This window comes from Antedon bifida, chromosome 5 (assembly GCF_963402885.1).
Source record: "Antedon bifida chromosome 5, ecAntBifi1.1, whole genome shotgun sequence".
In the NCBI taxonomy this organism is placed as follows: Eukaryota; Metazoa; Echinodermata; class Crinoidea; order Comatulida; family Antedonidae; genus Antedon; species Antedon bifida.
Window position 1 is genome coordinate 19,647,514 of NC_136230.1, and position 24,673 is coordinate 19,672,186.

Sequence of the window (24,673 nt, forward strand, 5' to 3'; positions counted from 1 at the left end):
TTCAAATCGCATTTGGAGACGTTTTAGACCATTTTGTGATTTTCGATGAAACTTGGTTACACAAAAACATCAAAGTGCTTAAAATCCCATTTAAAACCGTTTTAGAGCATTTTGAGCATTTCGATAAAACTTGTTAACATTAAAACATCAAAGTGCTTAGAATAGCTTCAAATCGCATTTGGAGACGTTTTAGACCATTTTGTGATTTTTGAAAAAATTTTTAACATAAAAACACCAAAGTGCTTAGAAATACTTCAGATCGCATTTGAAGACGTTTTAGACCATTTTGTGCATATCGATGAAACTTGGTTACACAAAAACATCAAAGTGCTTAAAATCACATTTGAAACCGTTTTAGAGCATTTTGAGCATTTCTATAAAACTTTTCACACACAAACATCAAAGTGCACAAAATAGCCTAATATCGTATTTGAAAACGTTTTAGACCATTTTGAGCATTTCGACAAAACTTTTTCACACAAAACATCAAAGTGTACAGAATAGCTTCAAATCGCATTTGGAGACGTTTTAGACCATTTTGTGCATTTCGATGAAACTTGGTTACACAAAACCATCAAAGTGCTTAAAATCACATTTGAAACCGTTTTAGACCATTTTGAACATTTCGATAAAACTTTTCACACACAAACATCAAAGTGCACAAAATAGCCTAATATCGTATTTGAAAACGTTTTAGACCATTTTGAGCATTTCGACAAAACTTTTTCACACAAAACATCAAAGTGTACAGAATAGCTTCAAATCGCATTTGGAGACGTTTTAGACCATTTTGTGCATTTCGATGAAACTTGGTTACACAAAACCATCAAAGTGCTTAAAATCACATTTGAAACCGTTTTAGACCATTTTGAACATTTCGATAAAACTTTTCACACACAAACATCAAAGTGCACAAAATAGCATAATATCGTATTTGAAAACGTTTTAGACCATTTTGAGCATTTCGACAAAACTTTTTCACACAAAACATCAAAGTGTACAGAATAGCTTCATATCGCATTTGGAGACGTTTTAGAGCATTTTGTGCATTTCGATGAAACTTGGTTACACAAAAACATCAAAGTGCTTAAAATCACATTTAAAACCGTTTAAGAGCATTTTGAGCATTTCGATAAAACTTGTTAACATAAAAACATCAAAGTGCACAAAATAGCTTAATATCGTATTTGAAAACGTTTTAGACCATTTTGAGCATTTCGACAAAACTTTTTCACACAAAACATCAAAGTGTACAGAATAGCTTCAAATCGCATTTGGAGACGTTTTAGACCATTTTGTGCATTTCGATGAAACTTGGTTACACAAAACCATCAAAGTGCTTAAAATCACATTTGAAACCGTTTTAGACCATTTTGAACATTTCGATAAAACTTTTCACACACAAACATCAAAGTGCACAAAATAGCCTAATATCGTATTTGAAAACGTTTTAGACCATTTTGAGCATTTCGACAAAACTTTTTCACACAAAACATCAAAGTGTACAGAATAGCTTCAAATCGCATTTGGAGACGTTTTAGACCATTTTGTGCATTTCGATGAAACTTGGTTACACAAAACCATCAAAGTGCTTAAAATCACATTTGAAACCGTTTTAGACCATTTTGAACATTTCGATAAAACTTTTCACACACAAACATCAAAGTGCACAAAATAGCATAATATCGTATTTGAAACCGTTTTAGACAATTTTGAGCATTTCGATAAAACTTTTCACACAAAAACATCAAAGTGCTTAGAATAGCTTCAAATCGCATTTGGAGACGTTTTAGACCATTTTGTGCATTTCGATGAAACTTGGTTACACAAAACCATCAAAGTGCTTAAAATCACATTTGAAACCGTTTTAGACCATTTTGAACATTTCGATAAAACTTTTCACACACAAACATCAAAGTGCTTAGAATAGCTTCAAATCGCATTTGGAGACGTTTTAGACCATTTTGTGGTTTTCGAAAAAACTTTTTAACATAAAAACATCAAAGAGCTTAGAATAGCTTCAAATCGCATTTGGAGACGTTTTAGACCATTTTGTGATTTTCGATGAAACTTGGTTACACAAAAACATCAAAGTGCTTAAAATCACATTTAAAACCGTTTTAGAGCATTTTGAGCATTTCGATAAAACTTGTTAACATTAAAACATCAAAGTGCTTAGAATAGCTTCAAATCGCATTTGGAGACGTTTTAGACCATTTTGTGATTTTCGAAAAAACTTTTTAACATAAAAACATCAAAGTGCTTAGAATAGCTTCAAATCGCATTTAGAGACGTTTTAGACCATTTTGTGATTTTCGATGAAACTTGGTTACACAAAAACATCAAAGTGCTTAAAATCATATTTAAAACCGTTTTAGAGCATTTTGAGCATTTCGATAAAACTTTTCACACACAAATATCAAAGTGCACAAAATAGCTTAATATCGTATTTGAAAACGTTTTAGACCATTTTGAGCATTTCGACAAAACTTTTCACACACAAATATCAAAGTGCACAAAATAGCTTAATATCGTATTTGAAAACGTTTTAGACCATTTTGAGCATTTCGACAAAACTTTTTCAAACAAAACATCAAAGTGTACAGAATAGCTTCAAATCGCATTTGGAGACGTTTTAGACCATTTTGTGCATTTCGATTAAACTTGGTTACACAAAACCATCAAAGTGCTTAAAATCACATTTGAAACCGTTTTAGACCATTTTGAACATTTCGATAAAACTTTTCATACACAAACATCAAAGTGCACAAAATAGCATAATATCGTATTTGAAAACGTTTTAGACCATTTTGAGCATTTCGACAAAACTTTTTCACACAAAACATCAAAGTGTACAGAATAGCTTCATATCGCATTTGGAGACGTTTTAGACCATTTTGTGCATTTCGATGAAACTTGGTTACACAAAAACATCAAAGTGCTTAAAATCACATTTGAAACCGTTTTAGACCATTTTGAACATTTCGATAAAACTTTTCACACACAAACATCAAAGTGCACAAAATAGCATAATATCGTATTTGAAAACGTTTTAGACCATTTTGAGCATTTCGACAAAACTTTTCACACACAAATATCAAAGTGCACAAAATAGCTTAATATCGTATTTGAAAACGTTTTAGACCATTTTGAGCATTTCGACAAAACTTTTTCACACAAAACATCAAAGTGTACAGAATAGCTTCAAATCGCATTTGGAGACGTTTTAGACCATTTTGTGCATTTGGAAAAATTTTTTAACATAAAAACATCAAAGTGCTTAGAATAGATTCAAATCGCATTTGGAGACGTTTTAGACCATTTTGTGATTTTCGATGAAACTTGGTTACACAAAAACATCAATTTTGTGATTTTCGAAAAAACTTTTTAACATAAAAACACCAAAGTGCTTAGAAATACTTCAGATCGCATTTGAAGACGTTTTAGACCATTTTGTGCATTTCGATGAAACTTGGTTACACAAAAACATCAAAGTGCTTAAAATCACATTTGAAACCGTTTTAGAGCATTTTGAGCATTTCTATAAAACTTTTCACACACAAACATCAAAGTGCACAAAATAGCTTAATATCGTATTTGAAAACGTTTTAGACCATTTTGAGCATTTCGACAAAACTTTTTCACACAAAACCTCAAAGTGTACAGAATAGCTTCAAATCGCATTTGGAGACGTTTTAGACCATTTTGTGCATTTCGATCAAAGTGCTTAAAATCACATTTGAAACCGTTTTAGACAATTTTGAGCATTTCGATAAAACTTTTCACACAAAAACATCAAAGTGCTTAGAATAGCTTCAAATCGCATTTGGAGACGTTTTAGACCATTTTGTGATTTTCGATGAAACTTGGTTACACAAAAACATCAAAGTGCTTAAAATCACATTTAAAACCGTTTTAGAGCATTTTGAGCATTTCGATAAAACTTGTTAACATTAAAACATCAAAGTGCTTAGAATAGCTTCAAATCGCATTTGGAGACGTTTTAGACCATTTTGTGATTTTCGAAAAAACTTTTTAACATAAAAACATCAAAGTGCTTAGAATAGCTTCAAATCGCATTTAGAGACGTTTTAGACCATTTTGTGATTTTCGATGAAACTTGGTTACACAAAAATATCAAAGTGCTTAAAATCATATTTAAAACCGTTTTAGAGCATTTTGAGCATTTCGATAAAACTTTTCACACACAAATATCAAAGTGCACAAAATAGCTTAATATCGTATTTGAAAACGTTTTAGACCATTTTGAGCATTTCGACAAAACTTTTCACACACAAATATCAAAGTGCACAAAATAGCTTAATATCGTATTTGAAAACGTTTTAGACCATTTTGAGCATTTCGACAAAACTTTTTCAAACAAAACATCAAAGTGTACAGAATAGCTTCAAATCGCATTTGGAGACGTTTTAGACCATTTTGTGCATTTCGAAAAAACTTTTTAACATAAAAACATCAAAGTGCTTAGAAATACTTCAGATCGCATTTGGAGACGTTCTAGACCATTTTGAGCATTTCGATAAAACTTGTTAACATAAAAACATCAAAGTGCTTAGAATAGCTTCAAATCGCATTTGGAGACGTTTTAGAACATTTTGTGATTTTCGAAAAAACTTTTAACATAAAAACAACAAAGTGCTTAGAAATGCTTCAAATCGCATTTGGAGACGTTTTAGACCATTTTGTGCATTTCGATGAAACTTGGTTTCACAAAATCATCAAAGTGCTTAAAATCACATTTAAAACCGTTTTAGATCATTTTGAGCATTTCGATAAAACTTTTCACACACAAACATCAAAGTGCACAAAATAGCTTAATATCGTATTTGAAAACGTTTTAGACCATTTTGAGCATTTCGACAAAACTTTTTCACACAAAACATCAAAGTGTACAGAATAGCTTCATATCGCATTTGGAGACGTTTTAGAGCATTTTGTGCATTTCGATGAAACTTGGTTACACAAAAACATCAAAGTGCTTAAAATCACATTTAAAACCGTTTAAGAGCATTTTGAGCATTTCGATAAAACTTGTTAACATAAAAACATCAAAGTGCTTAGAATAGCTTCAAATCGCATTTGGAGACGTTTTAGACCATTTTGTGGTTTTCGAAAAAACTTTTTAACATAAAAACATCAAAGAGCTTAGAATAGCTTCAAATCGCATTTGGAGACGTTTTAGACCATTTTGTGATTTTCGATGAAACTTGGTTACACAAAAACATAAAAGTGCTTAAAATCACATTTAAAACCGTTTTAGAGCATTTTGAGCATTTCTATAAAACTTTTCACACACAAACATCAAAGTGCACAAAATAGCTTAATATCGTATTTGAAAACGTTTTAGACCATTTTGAGCATTTCGACAAAACTTTTTCACACAAAACATCAAAGTGTACAGAATAGCTTCAAATCGCATTTAGAGACGTTTTAGACCATTTTGTGCATTTCGATGAAACTTGGTTACACAAAACCATCAAAGTGCTTAAAATCACATTTGAAACCGTTTTAGACCATTTTGAACATTTCGATAAAACTTTTCACACACAAACATCAAAGTGCTCAAAATAGCATAATATCGTATTTGAAAACGTTTTAGACCATTTTGAGCATTTCGACAAAACTTTTTCACACAAAACATCAAATTGTACAGAATAGCTTCATATCGCATTTGGAGACGTTTTAGAGCATTTTTTGCATTTCGATGAAACTTGGTTACAAAAAAACATCAATGTGCTTAAAATCACATTTGAAACCGTTTTAGACAATTTTGAGCATTTCGATAAAACTTTTCACACAAAAACATCAAAGTGCTTAGAATAGCTTCAAATCGCATTTGGAGACGTTTTAGACCATTTTGTGGTTTTCGAAAAAACTTTTTAACATAAAAACATCAAAGAGCTTAGAATAGCTTCAAATCGCATTTGGAGACGTTTTAGACCATTTTGTGATTTTCGATGAAACTTGGTTACACAAAAACATCAAAGTGCTTAAAATCACATTTCAAACCGTTTTAGAGCATTTTGAGCATTTCTATAAAACTTTTCACACACAAACATCAAAGTGCACAAAATAGCTTAATATCGTATTTGAAAACGTTTTAGACCATTTTGAGCATTTCGACAAAACTTTTTCACACAAAACATCAAAGTGTACAGAATAGCTTCAAATCGCATTTGGAGACGTTTTAGACCATTTTGTGATTTTCGATGAAACTTGGTTACACAAAAACATCAAAGTGCTTAAAATCATATTTAAAACCATTTTAGAGCATTTTGAGCATTTCGATAAAACTTTTCACACACAAATATCAAAGTGCACAAAATAGCTTAATATCGTATTTGAAAACGTTTTAGACCATTTTGAGCATTTCGACAAAACTTTTCACACACAAATATCAAAGTGCACAAAATAGCTTAATATCGTATTTGAAAACGTTTTAGACCATTTTGAGCATTTCGACAAAACTTTTTCAAACAAAACATCAAAGTGTACAGAATAGCTTCAAATCGCATTTGGAGACGTTTTAGACCATTTTGTGCATTTCGAAAAAACTTTTTAACATAAAAACATCAAAGTGCTTAGAAATACTTCAGATCGCATTTGGAGACGTTTTAGACCATTTTGAGCATTTCGATAAAACTTGTTAACATAAAAACATCAAAGTGCTTAGAATAGCTTCAAATCGCATTTGGAGACGTTTTAGAACATTTTGTGATTTTCGAAAAAACTTTTAACATAAAAACAACAAAGTGCTTAGAAATGCTTCAAATCGCATTTGGAGACGTTTTAGACCATTTTGTGCATTTCGATGAAACTTGGTTTCACAAAAACATCAAAGTGCTTAAAATCACATTTAAAACCGTTTTAGATCATTTTGAGCATTTCGATAAAACTTTTCACACACAAACATCAAAGTGCACAAAATAGCTTAATATCGTATTTGAAAACGTTTTAGACCATTTTGAGCATTTCGACAAAACTTTTTCACACAAAACATCAAAGTGTACAGAATAGCTTCATATCGCATTTGGAGACGTTTTAGAGCATTTTGTGCATTTCGATGAAACTTGGTTACACAAAAACATCAAAGTGCTTAAAATCACATTTAAAACCGTTTAAGAGCATTTTGAGCATTTCGATAAAACTTGTTAACATAAAAACATCAAAGTGCTTAGAATAGCTTCAAATCGCATTTGGAGACGTTTTAGACCATTTTGTGGTTTTCGAAAAAACTTTTTAACATAAAAACATCAAAGAGCTTAGAATAGCTTCAAATCGCATTTGGAGACGTTTTAGACCATTTTGTGATTTTCGATGAAACTTGGTTACACAAAAACATCAAAGTGCTTAAAATCACATTTAAAACCGTTTTAGAGCATTTTGAGCATTTCGATAAAACTTGTTAACATTAAAACATCAAAGTGCTTAGAATAGCTTCAAATCGCATTTGGAGACGTTTTAGACCATTTTGTGATTTTCGAAAAAACTTTTTAACATAAAAACATCAAAGTGCTTAGAATAGCTTCAAATCGCATTTAGAGACGTTTTAGACCATTTTTGTGATTTTCGATGAAACTTGGTTACACAAAAATATCAAAGTGCTTAAAATCATATTTAAAACCGTTTTAGAGCATTTTGAGCATTTCGATAAAACTTTTCACACACAAATATCAAAGTGCACAAAATAGCTTAATATCGTATTTGAAAACGTTTTAGACCATTTTGAGCATTTCGACAAAACTTTTTCACACAAAACATCAAAGTGTACAGAATAGCTTCAAATCGCATTTGGAGACGTTTTAGACCATTTTGTGCATTTCGATGAAACTTGGTTACACAAAAACATCAAAGTGCTTAAAATCACATTTAAAACCGTTTTAGAGCATTTTGAGCATTTCGATAAAACTTGTTAACATAAAAACATCAAAGTGCTTAGAATAGCTTCAAATCGCATTTGGAGACGTTTTAGACCATTTTGTGATTTTCGAAAAAACTTTTTAACATAAAAACATCAAAGTGCTTAGAAATACTTCAGATCGCATTTGGAGACGTTTTAGACCATTTTGAGCATTTCGATAAAACTTGTTAACATAAAAACATCAAAGTGCTTAGAATAGCTTCAAATCGCATTTGGAGACGTTTTAGAACATTTTGTGATTTTCGAAAAAACTTTTAACATAAAAACAACAAAGTGCTTAGAAATGCTTCAAATCGCATTTGGAGACGTTTTAGACCATTTTGTGCATTTCGATGAAACTTGGTTTCACAAAAACATCAAAGTGCTTAAAATCACATTTAAAACCGTTTTAGATCATTTTGAGCATTTCGATAAAACTTTTCACACACAAACATCAAAGTGCACAAAATAGCTTAATATCGTATTTGAAAACGTTTTAGACCATTTTGAGCATTTCGACAAAACTTTTTCACACAAAACATCAAAGTGTACAGAATAGCTTCATATCGCATTTGGAGACGTTTTAGAGCATTTTGTGCATTTCGATGAAACTTGGTTACACAAAAACATCAAAGTGCTTAAAATCACATTTAAAACCGTTTAAGAGCAATTATGAGCATTTCGATAAAACTTGTTAACATAAAAACATCAAAGTGCTTAGAATAGCTTCAAATCGCATTTGGAGACGTTTTAGACCATTTTGTGGTTTTCGAAAAAACTTTTTAACATAAAAACATCAAAGAGCTTAGAATAGCTTCAAATCGCATTTGGAGACGTTTTAGACCATTTTGTGATTTTCGATGAAACTTGGTTACACAAAAACATCAAAGTGCTTAAAATCACATTTAAAACCGTTTTAGAGCATTTTGAGCATTTCGATAAAACTTGTTAACATTAAAACATCAAAGTGCTTAGAATAGCTTCAAATCGCATTTGGAGACGTTTTAGACCATTTTGTGATTTTCGAAAAAACTTTTTAACATAAAAACATCAAAGTGCTTAGAATAGCTTCAAATCGCATTTAGAGACGTTTTAGACCATTTTTGTGATTTTCGATGAAACTTGGTTACACAAAAATATCAAAGTGCTTAAAATCATATTTAAAACCGTTTTAGAGCATTTTGAGCATTTCGATAAAACTTTTCCCACACAAATATCAAAGTGCACAAAATAGCTTAATATCGTATTTGAAAACGTTTTAGACCATTTTGAGCATTTCGACAAAACTTTTTCACACAAAACATCAAAGTGTACAGAATAGCTTCAAATCGCATTTGGAGACGTTTTAGACCATTTTGTGCATTTCGATTAAACTTGGTTACACAAAACCATCAAAGTGCTTAAAATCACATTTGAAACCGTTTTAGACCATTTTGAACATTTCGATAAAACTTTTCATACACAAACATCAAAGTGCACAAAATAGCATAATATCGTATTTGAAAACGTTTTAGACCATTTTGAGCATTTCGACAAAACTTTTTCACACAAAACATCAAAGTGTACAGAATAGCTTCATATCGCATTTGGAGATGTTTTAGAGCATTTTGTGCATTTCGATGAAACTTGGTTACACAAAAACATCAAAGTGCTTAAAATCACATTTAAAACCGTTTTAGAGCATTTTGAGCATTTCGATAAAACTTGTTAACATAAAAACATCAAAGTGCTTAGAATAGCTTCAAATCGCATTTGGAGACGTTTTAGACCATTTTGTGATTTTCGAAAAAACTTTTTAACATAAAAACATCAAAGTGCTTAGAATAGCTTCAAATCGTATTTGGAGACGTTTTAGACCATTTTGTGATTTTCGATGAAACTTGGTTACACAAAAACATCAAAGTGCTTAAAATCACATTTAAAACCGTTTTAGAGCATTTTGAGCATTTCGATAAAACTTTTCACACACAAATATCAAAGTGCACAAAATAGCTTAATATCGTATTTGAAAACGTTTTAGACCATTTTGAGCTTTTCGACAAAACTTTTTCACACAAAACGTCAAAGTGTACAGAATAGCTTCAAATCGCATTTGGAGACGTTTTAGACCATTTTGTGCATTTCGAAAAAACTTTTTAACATAAAAACATCAAAGTGCTTAGAATAGCTTTAAATCGCATTTGGAGACGTTTTAGACCATTTTGTGATTTTCGAAAAAACTTTTTAACATAAAAACACCAAAGTGCTTAGAAATACTTCAGATCGCATTTGAAGACGTTTTAGACCATTTTGTGCATTTCGATGAAACTTGGTTACACAAAAACATCAAAGTGCTTAAAATCACATTTGAAACTGTTTTAGAGCATTTCGAGCATTTCTATAAAACTTTTCACACACAAACATCAAAGTGCACAAAATAGCTTAATATCGTATTTGAAAACGTTTTAGACCATTTTGAGCATTTCGACAAAACTTTTTCACATAAAACATCAAAGTGTACAGAATAGCTTCAAATCGCATTTGGAGACGTTTTAGACCATTTTGTGCATTTCGATGAAACTTGGTTACACAAAACCATCAAAGTGCTTAAAATCACATTTGAAACCGTTTTAGACCATTTTGAACATTTCGATAAAACTTTTCACACACAAACATCAAAGTGCACAAAATAGCATAATATCGTATTTGAAAACGTTTTAGACCATTTTGAGCATTTCGACAAAACTTTTTCACACAAAACATCAAAGTGTACAGAATAGCTTCATATCGCATTTGGAGACGTTTTAGAGCATTTTGTGCATTTCGATGAAACTTGGTTACACAAAAACATCAAAGTGCTTAAAATCACATTTGAAACCGTTTTAGACAATTTTGAGCGTTTCGATAAAACTTTTCACACAAAAACATCAAAGTGCTTAGAATAGCTTCAAATCGCATTTGGAGACGTTTTAGACCATTTTGTGGTTTTCGAAAAAACTTTTTAACATAAAAACATCAAAGTGCTTAGAATAGCTTCAAATCGTATTTGGAGACGTTTTAGACCATTTTGTGATTTTCGATGAAACTTGGTTACACAAAAACATCAAAGTGCTTAAAATCACATTTAAAACCGTTTTAGAGCATTTTGAGCATTTCGATAAAACTTTTCACACACAAATATCAAAGTGCACAAAATAGCTTAATATCGTATTTGAAAACGTTTTAGACCATTTTGAGCTTTTCGACAAAACTTTTTCACACAAAACGTCAAAGTGTACAGAATAGCTTCAAATCGCATTTGGAGACGTTTTAGACCATTTTGTGCATTTCGAAAAAACTTTTTAACATAAAAACATCAAAGTGCTTAGAATAGCTTTAAATCGCAGTTGGAGACGTTTTAGACCATTTTGTGATTTTCGAAAAAACTTTTTAACATAAAAACACCAAAGTGCTTAGAAATACTTCAGATCGCATTTGAAGACGTTTTAGACCATTTTGTGCATTTCGATGAAACTTGGTTACACAAAAACATCAAAGTGCTTAAAATCACATTTGAAACTGTTTTAGAGCATTTCGAGCATTTCTATAAAACTTTTCACACACAAACATCAAAGTGCACAAAATAGCTTAATATCGTATTTGAAAACGTTTTAGACCATTTTGAGCATTTCGACAAAACTTTTTCACATAAAACATCAAAGTGTACAGAATAGCTTCAAATCGCATTTGGAGACGTTTTAGACCATTTTGTGCATTTCGATGAAACTTGGTTACACAAAACCATCAAAGTGCTTAAAATCACATTTGAAACCGTTTTAGACCATTTTGAACATTTCGATAAAACTTTTCACACACAAACATCAAAGTGCACAAAATAGCATAATATCGTATTTGAAAACGTTTTAGACCATTTTGAGCATTTCGACAAAACTTTTTCACACAAAACATCAAAGTGTACAGAATAGCTTCATATCGCATTTGGAGACGTTTTAGAGCATTTTGTGCATTTCGATGAAACTTGGTTACACAAAAACATCAAAGTGCTTAAAATCACATTTGAAACCGTTTTAGAGCATTTTGAGCATTTCGATAAAACTTGTTAACATTAAAACATCAAAGTGCTTAGAATAGCTTCAAATCGCATTTGGAGACGTTTTAGACCATTTTGTGATTTTCGAAAAAACTTTTTAACATAAAAACATCAAAGTGCTTAGAATAGCTTCAAATCGCATTTAGAGACGTTTTAGACCATTTTGTGATTTTCGATGAAACTTGGTTGCACAAAACCATCAAAGTGCTTAAAATCATATTTAAAACCATTTTAGAGCATTTTGAGCATTTCGATAAAACTTTTCACACACAAACATCAAAGTGCACAAAATAGCATAATATCGTATTTGAAAACGTTTTAGACCATTTTGAGCATTTCGACAAAACTTTTTCACACAAAACATCAAATTGTACAGAATAGCTTCATATCGCATTTGGAGACGTTTTAGAGCATTTTGTGCATTTCGATGAAACTTGGTTACACAAAAACATCAAAGTGCTTAAAATCACATTTGAAACCGTTTTAGACAATTTTGAGCATTTCGATAAAACTTTTCACACAAAAACATCAAAGTGCTTAGAATAGCTTCAAATCGCATTTGGAGACGTTTTAGACCATTTTGTGGTTTTCGAAAAAACTTTTTAACATAAAAACATCAAAGAGTTTAGAATAGCTTCAAATCGCATTTGGAGACGTTTTAGACCATTTTGTGATTTTCGATGAAACTTGGTTACACAAAAACATCAAAGTGCTTAAAATCACATTTAAAACCGTTTTAGAGCATTTTGAGCATTTCGATAAAACTTGTTAACATTAAAACATCAAAGTGCTTAGAATAGCTTCAAATCGCATTTGGAGACGTTTTAGACCATTTTGTGATTTTCGAAAAAACTTTTTAACATAAAAACATCAAAGTGCTTAGAATAGCTTCAAATCGCATTTGGAGACGTTTTAGACCATTTTGTGATTTTCGATGAAACTTGGTTACACAAAAACATCAAAGTGCTTAAAATCACATTTAAAACCGTTTTAGAGCATTTTGAGCATTTCGATAAAACTTGTTAACATTAAAACATCAAAGTGCTTAGAATAGCTTCAAATCGGATTTGGAGACGTTTTAGACCATTTTGTGATTTTCGAAAAAACTTTTTAACATAAAAACATCAAAGTGCTTAGAATAGCTTCAAATCGCATTTAGAGACGTTTTAGACCATTTTGTGCATTTCGATGAAACTTGGTTACACAAAAACATCAAAGTGCTTAAAATCACATTTGAAACCGTTTTAGAGCATTTTGAGCATTTCTATAAAACTTTTCACACACAAACATCAAAGTGCACAAAATAGCCTAATATCGTATTTGAAAACGTTTTAGACCATTTTGAGCATTTCGACAAAACTTTTTCACACAAAACATCAAAGTGTACAGAATAGCTTCATATCGCATTTGGAGACGTTTTAGACCATTTTGTGCATTTCGATGAAACTTGGTTACACAAAAACATCAAAGTGCTTAAAATCACATTTGAAACCGTTTTAGAGCATTTTGAGCATTTCTATAAAACTTTTCACACACAAACATCAAAGTGCACAAAATAGCTTAATATCGTATTTGAAAACGTTTTAGACCATTTTGAGCATTTCGACAAAACTTTTTCACACAAAACATCAAAGTGTACAGAATAGCTTCAAATCGCATTTGGAGACGTTTTAGACCATTTTGTGCATTTCGATGAAACTTGGTTACACAAAACCATCAAAGTGCTTAAAATCACATTTGAAACCGTTTTAGACCATTTTGAACATTTCGATAAAACTTTTCACACACAAACATCAAAGTGCACAAAATAGCCTAATATCGTATTTGAAAACGTTTTAGACCATTTGAGCATTTCGACAAAACTTTTTCACACAAAACATCAAAGTGTACAGAATAGCTTCAAATCGCATTTGGAGACGTTTTAGACCATTTTGTGCATTTCGATGAAACTTGGTTACACAAAACCATCAAAGTACTTAAAATCACATTTGAAACCGTTTTAGACCATTTTGAACATTTCGATAAAACTTTTCACACACAAACATCAAAGTGCACAAAATAGCATAATATCGTATTTGAAACCGTTTTAGACAATTTTGAGCATTTCGATAAAACTTTTCACACAAAAACATCAAAGTGCTTAGAATAGCTTCAAATCGCATTTGGAGACGTTTTAGACCATTTTGTGCATTTCGATGAAACTTGGTTACACAAAACCATCAAAGTGCTTAAAATCACATTTGAAACCGTTTTAGACCATTTTGAACATTTCGATAAAACTTTTCACACACAAACATCAAAGTGCACAAAATAGCATAATATCGTATTTGAAACCGTTTTAGACAATTTTGAGCATTTCGATAAAACTTTTCACACAAAAACATCAAAGTGCTTAGAATAGCTTCAAATCGCATTTGGAGACGTTTTAGACCATTTTGTGATTTTCGATGAAACTTGGTTACACAAAAACATCAAAGTGCTTAAAATCACATTTAAAACCGTTTTAGAGCATTTTGAGCATTTCGATAAAACTTGTTAACATTAAAACATCAAAGTGCTTAGAATAGCTTCAAATCGCATTTGGAGACGTTTTAGACCATTTTGTGATTTTCGAAAAAACTTTTTAACATAAAAACATCAAAGTGCTTAGAATAGTTTCAAATCGCATTTAGAGACGTTTTAGACCATTTTGTGATTTTCGATGAAACTTGGTTACACAAAAATATCAAAGTGCTTAAAATCATATTTAAAACCGTTTTAGAGCATTTTGAGCATTTCGATAAAACTTTTCACACACAAATATCAAAGTGCACAAAATAGCTTAATATCGTATTTGAAAACGTTTTAGACCATTTTGAGCATTTCGACAAAACTTTTCACACACAAATATCAAAGTGCACAAAATAGCTTAATATCGTATTTGAAAACGTTTTAGACCATTTTGAGCATTTCGACAAAACTTTTTCAAACAAAACATCAAAGTGTACAGAATAGCTTCATATCGCATTTGGAGACGTTTTAGAGCATTTTGTGCATTTCGATGAAACTTGGTTACACAAAAACATCAAAGTGCTTAAAATCACATTTGAAACCGTTTTAGAGCATTTTGAGCATTTCGATAAAACTTGTTAACATTAAAACATCAAAGTGCTTAGAATAGCTTCAAATCGCATTTGGAGACGTTTTAGACCATTTTGTGATTTTCGAAAAAACTTTTTAACATAAAAACATCAAAGTGCTTAGAATAGCTTCAAATCGCATTTAGAGACGTTTTAGACCATTTTGTGATTTTCGATGAAACTTGGTTACACAAAACCATCAAAGTGCTTAAAATCATATTTAAAACCATTTTAGAGCATTTTGAGCATTTCGATAAAACTTTTCACACACAAACATCAAAGTGCACAAAATAGCATAATATCGTATTTGAAAACGTTTTAGACCATTTTGAGCATTTCGACAAAACTTTTTCACACAAAACATCAAATTGTACAGAATAGCTTCATATCGCATTTGGAGACGTTTTAGAGCATTTTGTGCATTTCGATGAAACTTGGTTACACAAAAACATCAAAGTGCTTAAAATCACATTTGAAACCGTTTTAGACAATTTTGAGCATTTCGATAAAACTTTTCACACAAAAACATCAAAGTGCTTAGAATAGCTTCAAATCGCATTTGGAGACGTTTTAGACCATTTTGTGGTTTTCGAAAAAACTTTTTAACATAAAAACATCAAAGAGTTTAGAATAGCTTCAAATCGCATTTGGAGACGTTTTAGACCATTTTGTGATTTTCGATGAAACTTGGTTACACAAAAACATCAAAGTGCTTAAAATCACATTTAAAACCGTTTTAGAGCATTTTGAGCATTTCGATAAAACTTGTTAACATTAAAACATCAAAGTGCTTAGAATAGCTTCAAATCGCATTTGGAGACGTTTTAGACCATTTTGTGATTTTCGAAAAAACTTTTTAACATAAAAACATCAAAGTGCTTAGAATAGCTTCAAATCGCATTTGGAGACGTTTTAGACCATTTTGTGATTTTCGATGAAACTTGGTTACACAAAAACATCAAAGTGCTTAAAATCACATTTAAAACCGTTTTAGAGCATTTTGAGCATTTCGATAAAACTTGTTAACATTAAAACATCAAAGTGCTTAGAATAGCTTCAAATCGGATTTGGAGACGTTTTAGACCATTTTGTGATTTTCGAAAAAACTTTTTAACATAAAAACATCAAAGTGCTTAGAATAGCTTCAAATCGCATTTAGAGACGTTTTAGACCATTTTGTGCATTTCGATGAAACTTGGTTACACAAAAACATCAAAGTGCTTAAAATCACATTTGAAACCGTTTTAGAGCATTTTGAGCATTTCTATAAAACTTTTCACACACAAACATCAAAGTGCACAAAATAGCTTAATATCGTATTTGAAAACGTTTTAGACCATTTTGAGCATTTCGACAAAACTTTTTCACACAAAACATCAAAGTGTACAGAATAGCTTCAAATCGCATTTGGAGACGTTTTAGACCATTTTGTGCATTTCGATGAAACTTGGTTACACAAAACCATCAAAGTGCTTAAAATCACATTTGAAACCATTTTAGACCATTTTGAACATTTCGATAAAACTTTTCACACACAAACATCAAAGTGCACAAAATAGCCTAATATCGTATTTGAAAACGTTTTAGACCATTTGAGCATTTCGACAAAACTTTTTCACACAAAACATCAAAGTGTACAGAATAGCTTCAAATCGCATTTGGAGACGTTTTAGACCATTTTGTGCATTTCGATGAAACTTGGTTACACAAAACCATCAAAGTACTTAAAATCACATTTGAAACCGTTTTAGACCATTTTGAACATTTCGATAAAACTTTTCACACACAAACATCAAAGTGCACAAAATAGCATAATATCGTATTTGAAACCGTTTTAGACAATTTTGAGCATTTCGATAAAACTTTTCACACAAAAACATCAAAGTGCTTAGAATAGCTTCAAATCGCATTTGGAGACGTTTTAGACCATTTTGTGCATTTCGATGAAACTTGGTTACACAAAACCATCAAAGTGCTTAAAATCACATTTGAAACCGTTTTAGACCATTTTGAACATTTCGATAAAACTTTTCACACACAAACATCAAAGTGCACAAAATAGCATAATATCGTATTTGAAACCGTTTTAGACAATTTTGAGCATTTCGATAAAACTTTTCACACAAAAACATCAAAGTGCTTAGAATAGCTTCAAATCGCATTTGGAGACGTTTTAGACCATTTTGTGATTTTCGATGAAACTTGGTTACACAAAAACATCAAAGTGCTTAAAATCACATTTAAAACCGTTTTAGAGCATTTTGAGCATTTCGATAAAACTTGTTAACATTAAAACATCAAAGTGCTTAGAATAGCTTCAAATCGCATTTGGAGACGTTTTAGACCATTTTGTGATTTTCGAAAAAACTTTTTAACATAAAAACATCAAAGTGCTTAGAATAGTTTCAAATCGCATTTAGAGACGTTTTAGACCATTTTGTGATTTTCGATGAAACTTGGTTACACAAAAATATCAAAGTGCTTAAAATCATATTTAAAACCGTTTTAGAGCATTTTGAGCATTTCGATAAAACTTTTCACACACAAATATCAAAGTGCACAAAATAGCTTAATATCGTATTTGAAAACGTTTTAGACCATTTTGAGCATTTCGACAAAACTTTTCACACACAAATATCAAAGTGCACAAAATAGCTTAATATCGTATTTGAAAACGTTTTAGACCATTTTGAGCATTTCGACAAAACTTTTTCAAACAAAACATCAAAGTGTACAGAATAGCTTCAAATCGCATTTGGAGACGTTTTAGACCATTTTGTGCATTTCGAAAAAACTTTTTAACATAAAAACATCAAAGTGCTTAGAAATACTTCAGATCGCATTTGGAGACGTTTTAGACCATTTTGAGCATTTCGATAAAACTTGTTAACATAAAAACATCAAAGTGCTTAGAATAGCTTCAAATCGCATTTGGAGACGTTTTAGAACATTTTGTGATTTTCGAAAAAACTTTTAACATAAAAACAACAAAGTGCTTAGAAATGCTTCAAATCGCATTTGGAGACGTTTTAGACCATTTTGTGCATTTCGATGAAACTTGGTTTCACAAAAACATCAAAGTGCTTAAAATCACATTTAAAACCGTTTTAGATCATTTTGAGCATTTCGATAAAACTTTTCACACACAAACATCAAAGTGCACAAAATAGCTTAATATCGTATTTGAAAACGTTTTAGACCATTTTGAGCATTTCGACAAAACTTTTTCACACAAAACATCAAAGTGTACAGAATAGCTTCATGTCGCATTTGGAGACGTTTTAGAGCATTTTGTGCATTTCGATGAAACTTGGTTACACAAAAACATCAAAGTGCTTAAAATCACATTTAAAACCGTTTAAGAGCATTTTGAGCATTTCGATAAAACTTGTTAACATAAAAACATCAAAGTGCTTAGAATAGCTTCAAATCGCATTTGGAGACGTTTTAGACCATTTTGTGGTTTTCGAAAAAACTTTTTAACATAAAAACATCAAAGAGCTTAGAATAGCTTCAAATCGCATTTGGAGACGTTTTAGACCATTTTGTGATTTTCGATGAAACTTGGTTACACAAAAACATCAAAGTGCTTAAAATCACATTTAAAACCGTTTTAGAGCATTTTGAGCATTTCGATAAAACTTGTTAACATTAAAACATCAAAGTACTTAGAATAGCTTCAAATCGCATTTGGAGACGTTTTAGACCATTTTGTGATTTTCGAAAAAACTTTTTAACATAAAAACATCAAAGTGCTTAGAATAGCTTCAAATCGCATTTGGAGACGTTTTAGACCATTTTGTGATTTTCGATGAAACTTGGTTACACAAAAACATCAAAGTGCTTAAAATCACATTTAAAACCGTTTTAGAGCATTTTGAGCATTTCGATAAAACTTGTTAACATTAAAACATCAAAGTGCTTAGAATAGCTTCAAATCGGATTTGGAGACGTTTTAGACCATTTTGTGATTTTCGAAAAAACTTTTTAACATAAAAACATCAAAGTGCTTAGAATAGCTTCAAATCGCATTTAGAGACGTTTTAGACCATTTTGTGCATTTCGATGAAACTTGGTTACACAAAAACATCAAAGTGCTTAAAATCACATTTGAAACCGTTTTAGAGCATTTTGAGCATTTCTATAAAACTTTTCACACACAAACATCAAAGTGCACAAAATAGCCTAATATCGTATTTGAAAACGTTTTAGACCATTTTGAGCATTTCGACAAAACTTTTTCACACAAAACATCAAAGTGTACAGAATAGCTTCATATCGCATTTGGAGACGTTTTAGACCATTTTGTGCATTTCGATGAAACTTGGTTACACAAAAACATCAAAGTGCTTAAAATCACATTTGAAACCGTTTTAGAGCATTTTGAGCATTTCTATAAAACTTTTCACACACAAACATCAAAGTGCACAACATAGCTTAATATCGTATTTGAAAACGTTTTAGACCATTTTGAGCATTTCGACAAAACTTTTTCACACAAAACATCAAAGTGTACAGAATAGCTTCAAATCGCATTTGGAGACGTTTTAGACCATTTTGTGCATTTCGATGAAACTTGGTTACACAAAACCATCAAAGTGCTTAAAATCACATTTGAAACCGTTTTAGACCATTTTGAACATTTCGATAAAACTTTTCACACACAAACATCAAAGTGCACAAAATAGCCTAATATCGTATTTGAAAACGTTTTAGACCATTTTGAGCATTTCGACAAAACTTTTTCACACAAAACATCAAAGTGTACAGAATAGCTTCAAATCGCATTTGGAGACGTTTTAGACCATTTTGTGCATTTCGATGAAACTTGGTTACACAAAACCATCAAAGTGCTTAAAATCACATTTGAAACCGTTTTAGACCATTTTGAACATTTCGATAAAACTTTTCACACACAAACATCAAAGTGCACAAAATAGCATAATATCGTATTTGAAACCGTTTTAGACAATTTTGAGCATTTCGATAAAACTTTTCACACAAAAACATCAAAGTGCTTAGAATAGCTTCAAATCGCATTTGGAGACGTTTTAGACCATTTTGTGCATTTCGATGAAACTTGGTTACACAAAACCATCAAAGTGCTTAAAATCACATTTGAAACCGTTTTTGACCATTTTGAACATTTCGATAAAACTTTTCACACACAAACATCAAAGTGCACAAAATAGCATAATATCGTATTTGAAACCGTTTTAGACAATTTTGAGCATTTCGATAAAACTTTTCACACAAAAACATCAAAGTGCTTAGAATAGCTTCAAATCGCATTTGGAGACGTTTTAGACCATTTTGTGATTTTCGATGAAACTTGGTTACACAAAAACATCAAAGTGCTTAAAATCACATTTAAAACCGTTTTAGAGCATTTTGAGCATTTCGATAAAACTTGTTAACATTAAAACATCAAAGTGCTTAGAATAGCTTCAAATCGCATTTGGAGACGTTTTAGACCATTTTGTGATTTTCGAAAAAACTTTTTAACATAAAAACATCAAAGTGCTTAGAATAGCTTCAAATCGCATTTAGAGACGTTTTAGACCATTTTGTGATTTTCGATGAAACTTGGTTACACAAAAATATCAAAGTGCTTAAAATCATATTTAAAACCGTTTTAGAGCATTTTGAGCATTTCGATAAAACTTTTCACACACAAATATCAAAGTGCACAAAATAGCTTAATATCGTATTTGAAAACGTTTTAGACCATTTTGAGCATTTCGACAAAACTTTTCACACACAAATATCAAAGTGCACAAAATAGCTTAATATCGTATTTGAAAACGTTTTAGACCATTTTGAGCATTTCGACAAAACTTTTTCAAACAAAACATCAAAGTGTACAGAATAGCTTCAAATCGCATTTGGAGACGTTTTAGACCATTTTGTGCATTTCGAAAAAACTTTTTAACATAAAAACATCAAAGTGCTTAGAAATACTTCAGATCGCATTTGGAGACGTTTTAGACCATTTTGAGCATTTCGATAAAACTTGTTAACATAAAAACATCAAAGTGCTTAGAATAGCTTCAAATCGCATTTGGAGACGTTTTAGAACATTTTGTGATTTTCGAAAAAACTTTTAACATAAAAACAACAAAGTGCTTAGAAATGCTTCAAATCGCATTTGGAGACGTTTTAGACCATTTTGTGCATTTCGATGAAACTTGGTTTCACAAAAACATCAAAGTGCTTAAAATCACATTTAAAACCGTTTTAGATCATTTTGAGCATTTCGATAAAACTTTTCACACACAAACATCAAAGTGCACAAAATAGCTTAATATCGTATTTGAAAACGTTTTAGACCATTTTGAGCATTTCGACAAAACTTTTTCACACAAAACATCAAAGTGTACAGAATAGCTTCATGTCGCATTTGGAGACGTTTTAGAGCATTTTGTGCATTTCGATGAAACTTGGTTACACAAAAACATCAAAGTGCTTAAAATCACATTTAAAACCGTTTAAGAGCATTTTGAGCATTTCGATAAAACTTGTTAACATAAAAACATCAAAGTGCTTAGAATAGCTTCAAATCGCATTTGGAGACGTTTTAGACCATTTTGTGGTTTTCGAAAAAACTTTTTAACATAAAAACATCAAAGAGCTTAGAATAGCTTCAAATCGCATTTGGAGACGTTTTAGACCATTTTGTGATTTTCGATGAAACTTGGTTACACAAAAACATCAAAGTGCTTAAAATCACATTTAAAACCGTTTTAGAGCATTTTGAGCATTTCTATAAAACTTTTCACACACAAACATCAAAGTGCACAAAATAGCTTAATATCGTATTTGAAAACGTTTTAGACCATTTTGAGCATTTCGACAAAACTTTTTCACACAAAACATCAAAGTGTACAGAATAGCTTCAAATCGCATTTGGAGACGTTTTAGACCATTTTGTGCATTTCGATGAAACTTGGTTACACAAAACCATCAAAGTGCTTAAAATCACATTTGAAACCGTTTTAGACCATTTTGAACATTTCGATAAAACTTTTCACACACAAACATCAAAGTGCACAAAATAGCATAATATCGTATTTGAAAACGTTTTAGACCATTTTGAGCATTTCGACAAAACTTTTTCACACAAAACATCAAATTGTACAGAATAGCTTCATATCGCATTTGGAGACGTTTTAGAGCATTTTTTGCATTTCGATGAAACTTGGTTACACAAAAACATCAATGTGCTTAAAATCACATTTGAAACCGTTTTAGACAATTTTGAGCATTTCGATAAAACTTTTCACACAAAAACATCAAAGTGCTTAGAATAGCTTCAAATCGCATTTGGAGACGTTTTAGACCATTTTGTGGTTTTCGAAAAAACTTTTTAACATAAAAACATCAAAGAGCTTAGAATAGCTTCAAATCGCATTTGGAGACGTTTTAGAGCATTTTTTGCATTTCGATGAAACTTGGTTACACAAAAACATCAATGTGCTTAAAATCACATTTGAAACCGTTTTAGACAATTTTGAGCATTTCGATAAAACTTGTTAACATTAAAACATCAAAGTGCTTAGAATAGCTTCAAATCGCATTTGGAGACGTTTTAGACCATTTTGTGATTTTCGAAAAAACTTTTTAACATAAAAACATCAAAGTGCTTAGAATAGCTTCAAATCGCATTTGGAGACGTTTTAGACCATTTTGTGATTTTCGATGAAACTTGGTTACACAAAAACATCAAAGTGCTTAAAATCACATTTAAAACCGTTTAAGAGCATTTTGAGCATTTCGATAAAACTTGTTAACATAAAAACATCAAAGTGCTTAGAATAGCTTCAAATCGCATTTGGAGACGTTTTAGACCATTTTGTGGTTTTCGAAAAAACTTTTTAACATAAAAACATCAAAGAGCTTAGAATAGCTTCAAATCGCATTTGGAGACGTTTTAGACCATTTTGTGATTTTCGATGAAACTTGGTTACACAAAAACATCAAAGTGCTTAAAATCACATTTAAAACCGTTTTAGAGCATTTTGAGCATTTCTATAAAACTTTTCACACACAAATATCAAAGTGCACAAAATAGCTTAATATCGTATTTGAAAACGTTTTAGACCATTTTGAGCATTTCGACAAAACTTTTCACACACAAATATCAAAGTGCACAAAATAGCTTAATATCGTATTTGAAAACGTTTTAGACCATTTTGAGCATTTCGACAAAACTTTTTCAAACAAAACATCAAAGTGTACAGAATAGCTTCAAATCGCATTTGGAGACGTTTTAGACCATTTTTTGTGCATTTCGAAAAAACTTTTTAACATAAAAACATCAAAGTGCTTAGAAATACTTCAGATCGCATTTGGAGACGTTTTAGACCATTTTGAGCATTTCGATAAAACTTGTTAACATAAAAACATCAAAGTGCTTAGAATAGCTTCAAATCGCATTTGGAGACGTTTTAGACCATTTTGTGATTTTCGAAAAAACTTTTTAACATAAAAACATCAAAGTGCTTAGAATAGCTTCAAATCGCATTTAGAGACGTTTTAGACCATTTTGTGATTTTCGATGAAACTTGGTTACACAAAAACATCAAAGTGCTTAAAATCATATTTAAAACCATTTTAGAGCATTTTGAGCATTTCGATAAAACTTTTCACACACAAATATCAAAGTGCACAAAATAGCTTAATATCGTATTTGAAAACGTTTTAGACCATTTTGAGCATTTCGACAAAACTTTTCACACACAAATATCAAAGTGCACAAAATAGCTTAATATCGTATTTGAAAACGTTTTAGACCATTTTGAGCATTTCGACAAAACTTTTTCAAACAAAACATCAAAGTGTACAGAATAGCTTCAAATCGCATTTGGAGACGTTTTAGACCATTTTGTGCATTTCGAAAAAACTTTTTAACATAAAAACATCAAAGTGCTTAGAAATACTTCAGATCGCATTTGGAGACGTTTTAGACCATTTTGAGCATTTCGATAAAACTTGTTAACATAAAAACATCAAAGTGCTTAGAATAGCTTCAAATCGCATTTGGAGACGTTTTAGAACATTTTGTGATTTTCGAAAAAACTTTTAACATAAAAACAACAAAGTGCTTAGAAATGCTTCAAATCGCATTTGGAGACGTTTTAGACCATTTTTTGCATTTCGATGAAACTTGGTTTCACAAAAACATCAAAGTGCTTAAAATCACATTTAAAACCGTTTTAGATCATTTTGAGCATTTCGATAAAACTTTTCAAACACAAACATCAAAGTGCACAAAATAGCTTAATATCGTATTTGAAAACGTTTTAGACCATTTTGAGCATTTCGACAAAACTTTTTCACACAAAACATCAAAGTGTACAGAATAGCTTCATATCGCATTTGGAGACGTTTTAGAGCATTTTGTGCATTTCGATGAAACTTGGTTACACAAAAACATCAAAGTGCTTAAAATCACATTTAAAACCGTTTAAGAGCATTTTGAGCATTTCGATAAAACTTGTTAACATAAAAACATCAAAGTGCTTAGAATAGCTTCAAATCGCATTTGGAGACGTTTTAGACCAT